General features: G+C 40.2%; 1 protein-coding gene across 3 annotated transcripts in view; it reads right to left on the bottom strand.

The window, feature by feature from the left end:
- The window catches only part of RAP1GAP2 (RAP1 GTPase activating protein 2), a 551,082-nt gene that overhangs the window by 146,127 nt on the left and 386,125 nt on the right, over window positions 1-18,830 (bottom strand). The gene's annotated exons all lie outside the window — the stretch shown is intronic.

The raw sequence follows: 18,830 nt of genomic DNA, 5'->3' as shown, positions 1-18,830 counted from the left end.
TCACACAGGAACTCTCAGCTTTGTCAGTGTGGTGCCACAGCTCCTTGTCTTCACACACAGACTAATATCAGGCCTCAATTAGTCAGCTGACCTCCCTGGTGTGGGTCTTTACGATACAACCTTTGGCTGGGACATACCTGGGTTCCCAGACCACACCCTTCACTTTCTCACTATATGCCCTGGGGTAGATGCCATTGGTATCTGAATCTGGGAAAGATGGGTTATGTTATGAGCTTGGAGAACACAGAATACAGACCACTCACATTCTGTATATCAAAAGTGTTTTAATTTAATGGAAAGTCTTATACAATACAGACAAAGAAAGGTTGTACTATTCTAATTAGTACAACATGATTGGTTGTGGAGTTATAAGATAAGCCTGGCACGTGACTATTAGCTGAGGCCTAATGTAACCTGCATCTCATTATAACTTTCCAGAGCTGGATAAGCTTTCTCACTTAACAAAGATGAATACAAAATTCTTAATATGTGAGCTGACATCCTCCACACTATGTTCAGATGTATATATCACGGGAAGAGCGATAAGATGACATGCCGGGTGCGAGGCTTCTCCCAGACTACATCCTTGGAGATAACAAACAATAGCCTACAGAAAGTCTGTGACTACATCCCTTCACACTCTGAGTGACCTCACCTCATAGTATATGTGTTAGGATGCAAAATGGATGACATATACGAAATGGAGCTTATAGAACAAAATGGAGTATATAGAGATACATTACTATACTTGCCCTTCACATTATATATATATATATATATATATATATATATAGTAAGCCGATGGCTGGTCTGGTAATGGAGGGGGTATACATCTCACCCAGACTACTCAGGTGGGTGAGATGAGAAAACTCCAGGAATGTTTGTTCTCAGCAGACAACTTTCGTCTGCTGAGCATTTTGGTAAATGCTCAGTATTGGGCTGGATTTTTAGGAATGGCAAGTAGGTTGGTAGTGGGACCTGTCATTCCACCCCCCTCCAGTCCACACTTTGGGGATGTTCCGGCAGCGACTCAGCTGCAGAGAGTCTCCTCATCAAGGAGGCTTAAGAAGTTGCTCCAGCAGAAACACTTTGGCAGAGCTTGGCTGGAGAGCTGACAGAGAGGTCATATTTTTGTAGCTGTGTCCTGAATGATTTTGCTGGCTTTTCGATTTCTGTTATTCTAGGAGAGGTAACCTATTCTATGTTTAGTTAGAGTCTAGCTGGGCAGGGATTTATTTTTGTATTGTTTCCTTTTGTCGCTGAACTACCTTTTTTTTTTTTGAGTGAAAATAAAACTCTACTATTGTTTTGGACTAAAAAAAACTGGACTTGTGTGTCTATGTGACCCCACCTAGCAACCCCAGACCCTGACAATATATATATATAGAGAGTATATGCCACCCCACCTAGCAACACCAGACCCTGACAATATATATAGAGAGTATATATATATATATATATATATATATATATATATATATATATATATATACTCTCTCTATATATATTGTCAGGGTCTGGGGTTGCTAGGTGGGGTGGCATAGACACACAAGTCCAGTTTTTTTAGTCCAAAACAATATATGTATAAATATATATATATATATATATATATATATATATATATATATGAGTGTGCATGTGTTCCTTTATGAACACAGGATTCCCATTGAATTCTGTATATTATAACAACAACAAAAAAACCTATAGTTATTCCCTACAATACATATCTTAGAAAAACAGTCTTGGAGCATTGTACCATTGAAGTCATCCATAGAAACGAGGAATATATCTATGTAATACCTTTCCCTTGCTGAGCAGATAACAGATGCAAGCTACTGAGACAGCTTTGGTCTCTTCCTCATGTATTGTGTGATAGAAGAAGAAAAATGTTACACTAAACCAGCAATAAATATTAATTTGTCAGGTGTAAAAAACCATCTCAGATATATCAGTCACTAAAACTCTTTGATCCTTTTGTCAGTATACAAAGTTAATGTCGTAGACACCTTGATGTATAGAGATGACAGTCTAATGTCAACTCGAGGGGAAAATGAGATGGGTAAATCTACAGTAGAAGGACAAAATGTCTTGAACTGATATCTCTGATATGCAAGTATCAGTTTCTACTGTGACAACTTTATAGAGGTCATTGTAAGATCTGACAGCAGCTCCGATAATGATCCGCTCTTATACATATTGTCTTAACATAAGGAGCTCTCTAGTTTCATGTACAGTGAAGACATATCCTTATACTTTTTAATGAGGGCCAAAAGTCCCATAGTGAATAATCTAACCGAGATGTAATCCCTTTAACATACAAACCATCCTTAAACTAATAGGACACTATAGAAAAGAATGTTACTTTCAAGCATGATCCCTAGGCATTCTACTCTTCCAAAGCTAGATGTGAAGTTGCCTTGGAAGAACAATCTTCAATTAATTTGTAATAGAAACACAACCATTTATTAACTATGTTCAGCCCACTATATGGTTTTTATTGTATACATTATATACTTACTTCCTCTGGTTCCATAAATAGGTATGCATACATATTTTTTGCTTTGCATATTTTTACATACTCCATAATATACATCCAAGGTTCTTGTTCGTGGATGTTTCAGAGTATGGACACCAGTCTCAGTGGTTGTTCACTTTAGAAAATCCCTTCCTGTTTCAAGTTGACATGTAGAAAATCTCTATATGTGCTGAACCTTTGTTTTGATGCCACTGAAGATTGCATTTATGGCTGCATTCATTGCTAATCAATCAAGATAAAGACTATTACCACTAAAATGGTTAAAGATGGTTAAAAATTTGGAAACATTTATATTTGCAAAAAATATTTAACTTATAATTGTCTACAAATGTATAGATGGTCATAGTAAAACCCCTTTAAGTTACATACAGGTCCCTTGAACTACATTCTGGCATCTGCAATACAGCAGTAATAATGAATAAGTCTTTGTGACAATTAGAAAATAATCACAGGTACAAGGATTTAGAAGCTAGGACTATCTTTGAGAAAAGGCTATAAGACTAGTTACTACAGAGAACATAACTAATAATAAGGAGATGAATGGACATATTCTGCACTGCAAGTTATGTTTGCTCCTACTGTATGCTCAGCATCAGAAGATGTTCCCTGGTGATGAAGATTAGCGGCACCGATAACTGTCAGAGGGGCGTCATCGCTGGGCTGTGAGGAATATCCCCCAATTGTAATCTTCCTTAGCGTTGTACAGTCAGAGGGGGCATTCCTTACCGTCCCAGTGATGACACGATGTTGTAAGACCTAGCTTCTCTGACAGTGGGGAGACATCAGTGCCAAAATGAATGACACTGATATCTCCAGCAGCAGGTCACATACCGAGAAAGCCGACAGAGGGCTGAATTCAGCTTTCTAGCGGTGCATAAAAACATACGTAGATGAGAACATAGAAGGTCCTCTTTAAACATACTAAGGCTGGGTTCACACCATCGCTTGTACTCTGGAGATTCTGTCCCCAAATCCACCCGTAAAATGTAGAAAAAAAAGTACTGCAGGACTTTTCTCTCTACATTTTTCGGGCAGAAACTGAGTGGAAACCCGACGGACCCCATTATAGTCTATGGCAGCGTTTCCCAAACTTTTTGAGTTGAGGAGCACTATTCAGGACAGAAATTCTGTAGTGAGCACCTAACATATTTTACCTAAAACCTACATAGGTGCCAAAGATAACGATTGTTAGTAACGAGGGTGGGGGATCTCTAACGAATTGATATTAGATTTTTACATTTTCCAGTAACTTTATTCAATTTTTTTTTCTTTTTCAGTCACAGTTAAAAAATAAGGAACTTAAATACATATAATGAAAAACAAAAATCCTGAAAACACAGATCCTGTTTCTTAAATCTTAAAAAAATAATGTCTTCATTTTAATGTGAATAAGGCCGCTTTGATTTGCACAGTTTGAACACTTCTGGCTCATTTGGCGTCACTAACTCTTCCACAAACTCTTCAGCCTGTCGAATTATTTCAGTATCAGTAATCTCTTCAACACTGCAATTCAAAAGTCGTATCACCCCAATCTGGTTCTGGATAATCACAGCATCCATATTTTAACTTTTTAACATAATATTTGAACATACCTGTTGGATGTTGAAGCCGCTGCTCCTACTGGAGGGTCCGTGTCAGTGGAGGCTCCTACTGGAGGGTCCGTGTCAGTGGAGGCTCCTACTGAAGCATTTGTGTCAGTGGTATTAACTGCTTTTCTGAAGGATCCAGTCTTCAACCAGCAATCCATTGTTGAACAATCAAATTAGGAATGTTTTTCGAATAACAAGTGGCGAATAATTGCAAATAGTGCGTGAACTAAACTGACGCACCAAGAATCGAGTGACTGCACAATATGAGCGCGAAAGATGACTAAAGCATTTCCGACCGTAGGTACAGTTTTTTCGGTGAATATATGAGACCAGCATATTAAGCCGGAAAGGGCGGTCTGAGTCTAGTTTGGAAGTGCTGTCCGACTGTGAAGTGTTAATCCACCGGCCTCGTATATTTGTCGAACAGACCGTAGTACCATGCCAGTAGAATATTAGGAATGAATGCGAACCAGTATTTTAATTTTGAAACCCTTCACCTTTATCTATTTTTTATTGTTAACCATTTATTATCGCCATATCGTGGAGCACCTGTAGATGGTTTGCGGAGCACTTGGTGCTCCACGGAGCACAGTTTGGGAAAGGTTGATCTATGGGGTCCGAGGGGTTCTGCAGATAACCGCTTCTTGAGTTTATTGGGTTTCCTTTTTTGGGTCTCTAAGTGGATCTGAAGAACGAAAACCCGAGCGCAAGTGTGAATCTAGAGTAAGCAAAAAAACCAAACTGTAACATAAACACAGCGTTCTCAGTAAAGCTATCGCTAAGTGTATGATACAGATACATGCTTCGCAATGGGTTCCGGTAGTACAGTACAGCTAGCGTATATTCTGGGAACAGAGTAACCAATTAACTAATAATGATTTCTGCATACTGCAGTGCAATGCTATATGCTATGAGTGGCAATGATAATTTGCTCTCCGGCATCCTGTCTCCTGGATGTGTGCCTACACTACTTCATCTTGGCTCATGATTTCATATATACACAGATGGACTCGTAGGCCAAGTTAGTTTATTCCCCGCTATGTGTTCTTCTGATGTAATGATAGTTTGCTTGCTTAGGAGCAAAAAGCAGATCTGTAACTGAAGATTATTTTAGTTAAAAATATTATGTACATGGTCATATTGTGGCTCCAATTGTACAGAGCTAATACTTAACACATAGAGGCAGATTTGCTAATGCTGTCTAATGGAAATACAGTGCAAATTTAGACTAGACCAGGGGACTCAAACATACAGCACACAGCCCCCAAGGTTGCAATATCTGGTAGTGAGGTAAATACTGGGGCCCCTGCTGGGGGGATATTGAAATGTGTGGAGCCACTTGGGGGGCCCTTCAACGGTCTTAAATTGTGGCAAATTTATCACAGTGACCGATGGTAAGTCTGGGCCATTGATAGACTGTTTAGTATAAGTAGTTGGCTTAGTTTCCAAAAATCAAAGAATTTTGGTACCTTAAAGAGGACCTTTCATGGTTTGGGGTGCAGGCAGTTCTATATACTGCTGGAAAGCTGACAGTGCGCTGAATTCAGTGCACTGTCGGCTTTCCCGATCTGTGCCCCGGGTAAAGAGCTTTCGGTCCCGGTAGCGTAGCTCTTTACAGTCAGAAGGGCGTCCCTTTCTATGGATGAGTATTATCAGGAGGGGGGGGGCGTCCTCCCCGCTCACACTGTACAGCGCGATAGGCGCTTCTGTGGAGAAGGACGTTCTTGACTGACTGTCAGGAACGCCCTTCTGACTGTGAAGAGCTATGGTACCGGCATCGCTAGCTCTTCACCCGAGGCACAGATCGGGAAAGCCGACAGTGTGCTGAATTCAGTGCACTGTCGGCTTTCCAGTGGTATATAGAACTGCCTGTACCCCAAACCATGAAAGGTCCTCTTTAACGGATTGGTTAAGAGGAATCACATGACTGGTTCCCTGATAGCAGCTACTTATATTCTAGCTGCCTAGATGATACAATTGTGCACTTTGCAGCTGCTGATATATTGACAGATGTAACTAATTTAGCAAACTGTGGTTGTAATTATACCGTTCACTTCCAGCCCTTGTAAATGTTTATTTGCATCAATCTTCCAGCAATCTGTTAATAATGTTACATTACGTTTAATTTCATTCCAGATTTTATGAGGCACCTGGGCTAGAAACAAGACAAAGACGTCACTAAAAGTCTATTGATTATCAATCTGCACCATCATTGTCTTAAAGGGATGCGTCATGTTAAAAACATTGCCGAATCTGTGGGCAGTTTGATATATAGCAGGGGAAATTGAGCAGACTGATGTATAGTTCTGTAGGAGAAGATTCAGTTAATGTTAATATGATTTACTGATTGACATCTTTGCTCCACCATGACTTATATATGACCTGCCACCACCCTGACCCTGTGTTCATCAAAGAGGACCTTTCATGTCCTCAGGCACATGTGGTGTAATACACCGCTAAAAATCCGACTGAATTCAGCGCACTATCGGCTTTCCTGTCCTGTGCCCCCGGTGAAGAGCTATCGGTGTGGGTACCGTAGCTCTTCAGTGTCAGAAGGGAATTTCTGACAGTCTGTCAGGAACGCCCTTCCTCCTACCTATTGCACTGTACTGTGAGAGGGGGCGTTCCTTACCGCCCAGCCATGATGCTGAGTGGTGAGGAACGCCCTCCCTATTCCTGATAGTACTTGTCCATAGACTAGTACCGGGCGGTAAGGCATAATTGAGATGCTGCGACTTCTAAACCTTCAACGGTTTTGGAAATCACTGCCTTTCTGCTGCCCATATTTTGCTGTAGTGTGTGAATGGAATTAGCAAGAATCTCATCCACTTTGCAGTGGCTGTAAAACAGAGTTTTTCATTTTTTTTTTTTTTTATGGCATTTATGCTATGTGGGGCCCTGGGCCTTAGTCAGAGCTGAAAAGAGATCCTGGGATAACTAGCAAAATCTTGCGGCTGTTGTGCAGTATTCCACTATTACTGTCCACTCCAGGACCGCTTGTCCAAATTTTGATCCTATTTCCATTGGGGAGTGGGTCATTTGCATGAAATACTCACCAGGAATAAAGAATTTTTACAAATATTTTTAACAAAGTTACATTTAGAAAATGTCTTCCTATGTGCGGTCAGTTTGTTATAGAGTAGGAGAAGCCGAGAAGACTGATATACAGTTTAGCGGGGAAAGAATGCTAAGACACAAATGTATGAAAATAAACATAAAAATAAATCTCAGAATTCAGTAAAAGAGTGAGATGACTTTTACCGCTGTATGGTAATGATAAAAACACAAGGATCATTGTAAAAAGGAAGGAGGAAACAGTTACCGTACGGTGTATATTCTACTTCCTGTTACAGGTTCTTCAATCAGGAAGTTGGGATGTAAATCATATTTGGTTTTGTCTAATACAGAAGCAGAACATACAAACGGAATGTCATTTAATAGCAATGATGGGATCAGATATAGTCCTGGGAGATTAAGAAGCTTTTTCTCAAAGGCCCAGTCTCATCCCTGGACTAAACACATGGCTCATGCACAGAGCTGTGATACGGCCATGTGCTTGAACCCACAGACCTCTGTTTAATTGTACTGCCAACCGATAAAAAGCACAAAAACATTTTTCCTTAAATAAAATGATACGTTAGAACGAATCTGTTAAAAAGCACTTTACTTCAATATGTTATGAATACAGCGGGGTGGAGGATTTGGCAGCTATTTGCCACTCAAACCATCGAAGACATAGAAAAGAGAGGAAAACTGAGGGGAACGGCTGCTTGTAATAGCCAATTAGTCAGAGCAAGGAGATCGATTAGCAGACACGCTGTGTCATTAGCACGACTTGGCCAGCTCAATTATTGATCTGTCAGGCATTGATCTGCCACATTGTGCATCAGGAGATATTAGCTATTTCCAGCGCTGCTTGTTTCACTAAAGCTCAGGAGGCTTTTTAGATACGTTTGGTAAACTGAAAGCAGAGATCACAAGGTATACAACCCAGACCATAACGGGTCACATTTCTAAAGACTGGTGGGGACATTATTTGGCGGCGGAGCGGGTGGTTTAGTGCTTGAGTGCTTGGCAGCTTCCAGTTAGAGGCCATGACTTTACTTACTGCAAGATGAAGTCACATTTTACAAGCATGTGCATCATTTTCGACTTCAGAAAAATTTCAGGCAGACAAAGCATACAAAGTACATAGGTGTTTCTTCTGGCAGTGGAATACTACGGCTTCATTCACACATCTGATTTCGTGGACATGTGAGGTCGGTGCTTTTTCACAGACAATACCTCAACCTGCTCATATCTGTGGTTGATCTGCTTTTCACCTGAGGGCCCCTTCACACGGCTGATACGCTGGCTGCTTTAGAACGTGTAAACGTTCCGTAGCAGCGGCGTCTAAAGCAGTTCCCATTGTTTTCTATGGGAGCCGGCATACGTGCGTGGAAATGGAAAAAGCAGCCCATTCATTTCTATGGCGAGCGCGCGTCTGCCGGCTCCCATAGAAAACAATGCGATCTGCTTTAGACGCCGCTGCTACGGAACGTTTACACGTTCTAAAGCAGCCAGCGTATCAGCCATGTGAAGGGGCCCTTAGAGTTTCATAGATGCGATACATCTGTGACATCTGCATGCATTGAAATTGGATATGGCATGCACGAAAAATGCAGACACCATATGTGCACAAAATGTGGATATGTGATGCAGTGTTTGTAAGCCAAAGCAGGTTAGTCCAGGTCTGGGAGGAGATCCCTCAGGAGACCATCCACAACCTCATCAGGAGGATGCCCAGGCATTGTAGGGAGGTCATACAGGCACATGGAGGCCACACACCACTGAGCCTCATTTTCACCTGTTTTAAGGACATTACATCAAAGTTGGATCAGCCTGTAGTGTGTTTTTCCACTTTGATTTGGGAGGTGACTCCAAATCCAGGCCTCCATTGGTTAATGCATTTGATTTCCATTGATGATTTTTGTGTGATTTTGTTGTCATCACATTCAACTTTGTACAGAACAAGGTATACAATGAGAATATTTCATTCATTCAGTCCTAGGATGTGTTATTTGAGTGATCCCTTTATATTTTGTATGTATATATATATATATATATATATAGAGAGAGAGAGAGAGAGAGAGAGAGAGAGAGAGAGAGAGAGAGAAAGTTATATATAATACATAGTTATCCATATATTAAAATTAACCAAGAAGTTATGTAAAGGTAAGTGACATTGATACCAACCAATGAGATTCTAACTATTTTCTTCCATCTGAATACATGGATATACAGTATAGTCATTTGAAATGGATTTGGCAACCTAAGAGACTCCCAGAATATATTGAGAATATCAGTACAGAGCAGCTGCCACAGGCCAATGATTACTTTGTGAATGGGAAATTCACCATGAGAAATGAGATTATACAAGATCCAGGCATATAGTTTCATTAATATGCCAGAATAAAGTCATATCTGGCGCCATCCTGCTATAAAGCAATTAGTAGGTTCTGGATTTACTAGAATATCACAGTGTTAGCAACTGGAAAACAAGGACATATAGAGATGACCAACTGGATAGCTAACCTGTCATAATGACAATGCAATCCTATCTGCGGGCAGCATGTTATAGAGCAGGAGGAGCAGAGCAGGTAGATGTGTAGAGTTATAACTGCTTTATAACATGATGCCTGTAGATGAAACTGTATTTAGTAACTACTACTTAGCTATGAAATCCACCGACAGCCCTGCAGCTATGATGATATCTACATCCTTCATGTGAATGCTGCAGCCAGGCACTGCTCTCAGCAATGATGTTTGCATATACAGCTATTGAGGACAGAGATTGGCTTTAGTGGCTACAGGAATAAAGCATAAAACACCATCACTGCAGGACTGTGAGGGCCCCTTCACACGGCGTAAGTGCTCAGCTCATTCCAAGCCGTACACGCGAGCGCTTCTAAACACTTCCCATTCACTTCAATGGGAGCGTGTGTGAAGCCGGCTTTACGAGCGCTCCCATTGAAGTGAATGGGAAGTGTTTAGAAGCGTTCGCGTGTACGGCTCGGAATGAGCCGAGCGCTTACACTGTGTGAAGGGGCCCTCAGAGGGAGGATTTGTTGAGTAATGGTAATTTTATAAATTATATGTAACTAGCATCTACCCGCGACTTCGTCTGCTTATATTTAGCCAATTGGTGTTCTGGATGATCAGCCTGCTCCCGCGCCTCAGCTCTGCTACATCGCTGCATATGCGCAGCATACTCAGCTGTATGTACTTCTCTGCATATGGAGAGCGTACTGAGCTGTGCTACAGCGTTGCCTAAGCTCTGCTACATCTGGCCATTTGGATTAGAGGAGTGTTCTTATGTCAGTGTCTGAGCAGTTTCTGTGTTGGAAATGGCTGAATGGATGTTGCAGAAATTTGCCACAGTTCAATCAGCCTGCTTCCGCATCTCAGCTCTGATACATCACTGCATATGCATAGGATACCCAGCTGTATGTACATGTTTGCATATAGAGAGCCTATAGAGGTGTGCTACAGCGCTGCCTAAACTCTGCTACATCAGGCAATTGTGATTACAGGGGTTTGGTTATGTGACTGTCTGAGCAGCTTCTGTGTTACAAAGGGCTGAACGGATGTTGCTGAAATGTGCCAAAGTTCTCTCCCATCAGAGGCAGAACAACACATTCCCTGTAGTACTCAATGTAGTATTCACTGAAACTCTACATCGGATATACCCCTCTTGCCCACACACAGCCTGCATGTTCTGTAGTCTCCTGAGTCTTCTATGAGGCTCCATTTTCTTCAGCTTTCACACTGTCCTGCTTCATCCTATATAACGCCGCCCATAAAATAGTGTGTAGCTCCGCCCACTGCCTAGCATGATCCTATCTGTGAATGGCTCAAGGACCTGTGATGACGTCATCACAGGTCCTTTAGTGTTGTGTGAACCTAAATTCCTTCACTGCGGTCATGTAGGAACGTAATTTACCAGGATAAAAAGTAGCCTATGTTCATGCAAATCCGTTCACCCGTTTTTGCGCGATTGAGGAACAAACATCCAAATTCACAAACATCCAAACACCCATTCCTGAATCTGTTTGAAAAATGCGGAGAGAAAAGCCTGGGTGGAAACCGGGCAGAAACTTGGTAGGCTCCATTATAATCTATGGGTTCCGGGAATAACTGGTTTGTAATCAGATTGAACAACATTTTCATTTCACAGGTTCCCTTTAAGTTTCTGCCTTTCCTCCCGCCTATTATTTTAGTATATCACAGGATCATGTTTGCACATTTCTCCTTTGTAGCCCAAGCCATGAAATCCTTTATTTACCTTTTCAAAGTGTGTAACTAATTTCTTCTGCAAGTTTTCTTAGCCACGTGTTAATCTGTAACTAGAAGGTCACCAATCTCATTTGTCTGGTCAAGATTGGAGATCTTGACATTTCCATTTGACTTTCCCACATCACTTCACCCCATCATAAAATGTCAGCTCCATCTTGCTTGTAAACACACCCTAAAGTAAGCTAAATGTATTTGTCCGTGATTGAGGTTTACAAAAGGAACATCAGCCACATCATAAAGTCATTATCAGCCTCCGATTTTGCACCGAAACGTATGAAATTGTTAGCAGACCTTTACAAGCCAATTAACCCATTGAGAACATCAAACATGAATGTGTATGTGTACCCGGGATAAAATGCCCTAAGGTCACAGTGGTGGTGTTATAGATGGCGGTACTATACACAGCTTGTACTATTATTATGGCTTAGCTCTCCATTCCGTTTATTATATTTTATTACATGATCACATTTGGCTATAAAGTTACAAAGTATAATTCATTGAGGATTGTTTTAAATATTGTTAGAAAATGTTAAAGTTTCAATATTTTAGCTATTCAGTATATTGTTTACTCCCTGGGTATAAAAGTAATGGTCCCGGTCATGTGATGGAGTATAGGATATACAAATAATATGCAAACAATAAAACCTCCAATTGAATGGCTACAAGCAGAGATCGTGAAACCCATGCAGAACTGAGACGGAAAGTATATTGAGAAACTGCAGAACTTCTCATTGCAAAGTGAATAACATTTACCGGAATAACTCTCAGTATTTTAATCTCTGGAAAAATAAATGTGGCTAATCTGACACAATTATGGGGTTTAGTGGAAAACAGGTTTTGGAAGTAAAAATAGAAGATCTGTAACAATATCAAGCCTAAATGGTTAATATTTAACACAATGTACAAATATACATGTTTAATGGTATAGGGCTGGCAGGACATGTGACATAAAGTCTATGTACAGTACGCACAATGTGATAGGCTATGTATAGTGGATGACGTTTTGGCTGGTCTTGGTTATCTGTACTTTGTGTACAGAGGTAGCAGAGCAGAACTTGTCATGTTAATATGATTTGAAATGACAATGTCTTATCTGTGGTTTCATAAAAAATGCACGATTTTTTTATATTCTGTTGTTTTACCTGAGCATTATGGATTTATCTTGTATACCATGCTGCAGAGATGTGTTATGTAGAGGGCATTCCCACACATGCCTGCATATAAGACCCACACAGTACCCTTACAGTACCTACACAGTATTAATATAGCACCTACACAGAATTTATATAGGACCAACATAGCATTCATACAATACCCACACAGTACCCATACAGCACCTACACAATATTCATACAGTACCAATACAGCACCTACACACTATTTATACAGTACCCATACAGCACCTACACATTGTTCATACAGTACCCATACAGCACCTACACAGTATTCATACAGTACCAATACAGCACCTACACACTATTTATACAGTACCCATACAGCACCAACACATTGTTCATACAGTACCCATACAACACCTAAACAGTATTTATACAGTATCAACATAGCATTTATACAATACCCACATAGTACCCATACAGCACCTGCACAATATTCATACAGTACCAATACAGCACCTACACACTATTCATACAGTACTCATACAGCACCTATGCATTGTTCATACAGTACCCATACAACACCTAAACAGTATTTATACAGTATCAACATAGCATTTATACAATACCCACACAGTACCCATACAGCACCTACACAGTATTCATACAGTACCCACATAGCATTCATACAATACCCACACAGTATTCATACAGCACCTACTCAGTATTCATACAGTAACCACATAGCATTCATACAATACCCACACAGTATTCATACAGCACCTATAAAGTACCCACATAGTACTCACACAACACTCACCTATGCAACTCCAACATAGCACTCATACAGTCAAGGCTGGCCTTAGCAGTGTGGTTGTCTATAGCAGATCAGTCAAGCCACTGAATTACTATAATATAACATATAGTATAATATATTATTACACAATATTATTATTGTATAGCAGGCTTTATTTTTAAGACATACACTCGTATAAGATTATTTCATTGTAGAGTAGTTGCCTGGATACTGTATGGGAGTGTTTTACACTATGGTACATTGTACACTATGGTATTTATACTGCTATTTAAGCACTGTACAGTATATTACAGATACTCTATTGTTTGGCACTTTTATTTGGTCAGGCAGTGTATGAGCATGCACTAGACTACAGTGTATAATGGGAGGTTTCCAGAGAAGTTACCATATGTGGGATCATCCAATATAAGGCCAGCCCTACATACAGCACAAACACTGTATGACTATAGGAAGCAAGCAGCAGCAAAATAACATGTCAGGCCCTGAATCTTCCTCTATGTGACCCACAATAGGTTAAGGAGTGCATTGTGGGGCTGACCATGTCATATATAGCAAAGTTACTAGTACCCAGAACCCCAGGAATCTGAAAAGATAAGAAAATCCAATAGTTATAATCTGAATATATCATGGTATTTGTAGTCCAGTTCACACTGTCTGATATAACAGAACAAACAGTCCATAAAACAAACCACAAGCAGCATGATGGTCCACCGAGTATTCATACAGTCCTATGAAAAAGTTTGGGCACCCCTATTAATCTTAATCATTTTTTGTTCTAAATATTTTGGTGTTTGCAACAGCCATTTCAGTTTGATATATCTAATAACTGATGGACACAGTAATATTTCAGGATTGAAATGAGGTTTATTGTACTAACAGAAAATGTGCAATATGCATTAAACCAAAATTTGACCGGTGCAAAAGTATGGGCACCCTTATCATTTTATTGATTTGAATTCCCCTAACTACTTTTTACTGACTTACTGAAGCACAAAATTGGTTTTGTAACCTCAGTGAGCTTTGAACTTCATAGCCAGATGTATTCAATCATAAGAAAAGGTATTTAAGGTGGCCAATTGCAAGTTGATCTCCTATTTGAATCTCCTCTGAAGAGTGGCATCATGGGCTACTCAAAACAACTCTCAAATGATCTGAAAACAAAGATTGTTCAACATAGTTGTTCAGGGGAAGGATACAAAAAGTTGTCTCAGAGATTTAACCTGTCAGTTTCCACTGTGAGGAACATAGTAAGGAAATGGAAGACCACAGGGACAGTTCTTGTTAAGCTCAGAAGTGGCAGGCCAAGAAAAATATCAGAAAGGCAGAGAAGAAGAATGGTGAGAACAGACAAGGACAATCCACAGACCACCTCCAAAGAGCTGCAGCATCATCTTGCTGCAGATGGTGTCACTGTGCATCGGTCAACTATACAGCGCACTTTGCACAAATAGAAGCTGTATGGGAGAGTGATGAGAAAGAAGCCGTTTCTGCACGTACGCCACAAATAGAGTTGCCTGAGGTATGAAAAAGCACATTTGGACAAGGCAGCTTCATTTTGGAAACAAAAATTGAGTTGTTTGGTTATAAAAAAAAGGCGTTATGCATGGCGTCCAAAAAGAAACAGCATTCCAAGAAAAACACATGCTACCCACTGTAAAATTTGGTGGAGGTTCCATCATGCTTTGGGGCTGTGTGGCCAATGCCGGCATCGGGAATCTTGTTAAAGTTGAGAGTCGCATGGATTCCACTCAGTATCAGCAGATTCTTGAGAATAATGTTCAAGAATCAGTGACGAAGTTGAAGTTACGCCGGGGATGGATATTTCAGCAAGACAATGATCCAAAACACCGCTCCAAATCCTCAGGCATTCATGCAGAGGAACAATTACAATGTTCTGGAATGGCCATCCCAGTCCCCAGACCTGAATATCATTGAACATCTGTGGGATGATTTGAAGCGGGCTGTCCATGCTCGGCGACCATCTAACTTAACTGAACTTGAATTGTTTGTCCAAAATACCTTTATCCAGGATCCAGGAACTGATTAAAAGCCACAGGAAGCGACTAGAGGCTGTTATCTTTGCAAAAGGAGGATGTACTAAATATTAATGTCACTTTTCTGTTGAGGTGCCCATACTTTTGCACCGGTCAAATTTTGGTTTAATGCATATTGCGCATTTTCTGTTAGTACAATAAACCTCATTTCAATCCTGAAATATTACTGTGTCCATCAGTTATTAGATATATCAAACTGAAATGGCTGTTGCAAATACCAAAATATTTAGAACTAAAAATGATTAAGATTAATAGGGGTGCCCAAACTTTTTCATAGGACTGTAGTACGCCAAGTATAGGCCCAATATACTCTATGAAATGACTGCCTGATATTAACAGGCTACAATGATATATTATTGTAAGGTAACAAGATGCTTACAAACCACTTTTGTAAATCCAGAGAGATGAACAGAAAAACTGCTTAGAATGGAACATTTCCACTTTACAGAACTTTTCTTTTGTTCCTCTTTATTGTTGTTCAAAGGCCTACTCCACAAACAAGAATAGAAGCCAAGGAAACAAAACAGCAAAAAGTATAATAGAGCTTATACAAGAGCTACAGTATGTGAATAACAAAGGAACAGCTGCCCTTCCCTGCCCTTCCCCGGAACGTTATGCCCTATGGAGCACTGCAAAGGATTCAAGAAGAAAAAGGCTGCTGTGTCTGCAGATGGGAAACTCTGGACGAACAGTAAACCAGAATATGCTGCAACACTCTGTACCGCTGAAACCCTTCCCCTGACGGATAGCCAGGACTTTCTGCTATATAGTACTACCCATATACAATACGCTGTATAGGGGCATACTGTACATGAGTGTCATTAAAAGCAGGCATATAAGGGACCATGAATGTTCATTATCTCCATACTGTGACATTATTGTGGCCAACTGTTACTTCGGCCGACTCCGCTGGATTGTGTAGTAACTCCTTTTAACTTGGCAGGGTAGATACATGTACATCTCCCATTGCCAGAGGGATGAGTGGCCCCATCAGCCAGAGGTCAGCCAAGTTTTTTCTACCTGGAAATTTTATGCCTGAGCAGTGACATCTTATGTCTGCCCAGGGGTGTAACCATGTGAAATTAGACTTTACATGATGTCTTAGCCAACCATATCACCATCGTACATTATCTCACAGTGGTTAGATTTTGTCAAGGCCCTAGAGTCGTAGAGTTGGAAAAAAAAACAATTTTGGGGAGAATCAGTGTCAGAGTTGGAAAAAAATTATTGACTCTGTATTAAAAATAAAAAATATAAACTATTTTTTATTATAATAAATAAATATTAAAGGGGCTCTATCATTGGTAAAAGTCATTTTTAGATAATCACATCCTTGCATAGGCTTTAGAAAGGCTATTTCACACCTACCTTTAGTATGTAAATTGTCTCAGTAGATTTTGAATAAGTCCGTTTTTATTCGTATGTTAATGAGCTTCCACCGTGCACCGGAAGTGTCTGTGTGCACTGTCTGCTCTATGAGTATGTACATGTAGGCTGCTGTGCTGATGACTCGTCTCTGCTGTGCATACACACAGAGCAGACAGTGCACACAGACACTTCCGGAAGCTTATTGACATATGAATAAAAACGGACTTATTCAAAATCTACTGAGGTGATTTACATACAAAAGGTAGGTGTGGAATAGTGTTTCTAAAGGCTATGCAAGAGTGTTCGTATATAAAAATGACTTTTCCCAATGATAGAGCCCCCTTTAATATTATACAAAGAATTAGATATAGTTAGTTATATATTTACTTTCATAGGAATCATTCATTGGCTTTTTAATGAATTAGAGGATCTTTACTGCTTCTGACTGATCAAGCCTGAGTCGGAGTCTGAGCAGAAGTCAGAGTTGGAGTCAGTGGTTTGGTTTACCGACTCCACAGCCCTGGTTTTTGGGATGGTCTGAAAGTCATCTAGGTCTTTACTATTATGAGCCTCGAAGGTGCGCCATGGTCAAACCATTTCCCCAATGTTAACTACTCCCAGACATATAAAAGCCATTGTGTAGTTCTAGCCTTATGTTGACTGTTGAAACTTAATAATCCATTTATAGATATTATAAACTTTCAGAACGTATGAAGATAGAGAATGTGATTTCACAGAATGAAGAGCGGTCAATACCGACACATAAGCGCTAGACTTCACAGATCAATAACTCCATATAATAAGCACTTGTAACAGCACTAAAAGCTTCAGTACTTAACCATATTTCAATGGAAAGTCATGTATGTATACTGTATGTGAGTGCCATATGTCAAGTCAAGTACTGGACTGACCTTGCAGTCTACATTATACCTCCACAGATATATCTTGTTCATGTTCTCTCTCCTGACTTTTGTTCTGGCCTCCTAATATGTGGCAGAATGACATTTATTGTGATATGTCGTGTGGATATGGCAGGATGAAGAATGCTCAGGATTTCACAGAAGTCATTTCCTGGACTAAGATGACAATAACGTTTGTGTCTGGAAGACGACTTATGCTGACTGCTGTGTAGCCTCTAGTGCCTCAGGTAATGTGAGATACATCAGGCTTTGGTGAATAAGTCATTGTCTGATACAGCTTTGTAGTGAGCTCTGTGACTCTATGAACAATACATCAGAACTGAACCTGTTGAACTTTTCATACACTTTCTTAAGAGAAGAATGGAGATCGGACCTAGTTAACCTGTGGCTAGCGATTTTGGTGGAATATCAAGTAGACCTTCAATAGCTGTGGATTGAATTCTGGTCGGCTGACAGTGATTTCTCCTAGACCCTCTATACAATTGGAATCTTACAAGAGTCACTGCTAGACACCTCTAGTGGTAGATTGTCTATCCTATAAACAAAAGGTTGGTGTCCTAAAATACAACATGTCCAATCCTTTTGTCCCCAGTATTATCTGTTGAGAGAAAGTCCACTTATATAAATATACCCAGCTTTGGCCAACTTTGTTCTAATGTGTATGAGAACCTTTAGCAATACATGGTGATGGATTCAAGTTAAAGAGGACCTTTCATCACCTGCAACAACTCCAATTGTTTGCATCCCTTAATAGGTGCCACTCTACTGATTCTGGCACAGTTGGAATTTTGTCTCTAGCCCCCACCATTCCTGGACATTCATTGCTATTAGTTTCAGCACAATTACACACTCTGCTGTCAAGTGGGCGGTCCATGTCATTCCGTTACAGCCGAGGACCACCCACCCGATAGTAGAAATTAAGATTTTGTTGAAAGTAACAGATATGATTGCTCAGGAATGGCAATGGATAGAAAAAAATTCCAAAAAAGTGGGGCAGGGTCTATCGAAGGATACAATGAGCTGGGGTTGATGGAGGAGGTGAAATGACCTTTATAAACTTTAACAAATCTGTCGGAAGAAAAATATCAAGAAACAA

Source organism: Leptodactylus fuscus, chromosome 2 (assembly GCF_031893055.1).
Source record: "Leptodactylus fuscus isolate aLepFus1 chromosome 2, aLepFus1.hap2, whole genome shotgun sequence".
Classification (NCBI taxonomy): Eukaryota; Metazoa; Chordata; class Amphibia; order Anura; family Leptodactylidae; genus Leptodactylus; species Leptodactylus fuscus.
This window is presented reverse-complemented; position numbering and strand designations above follow the sequence as displayed.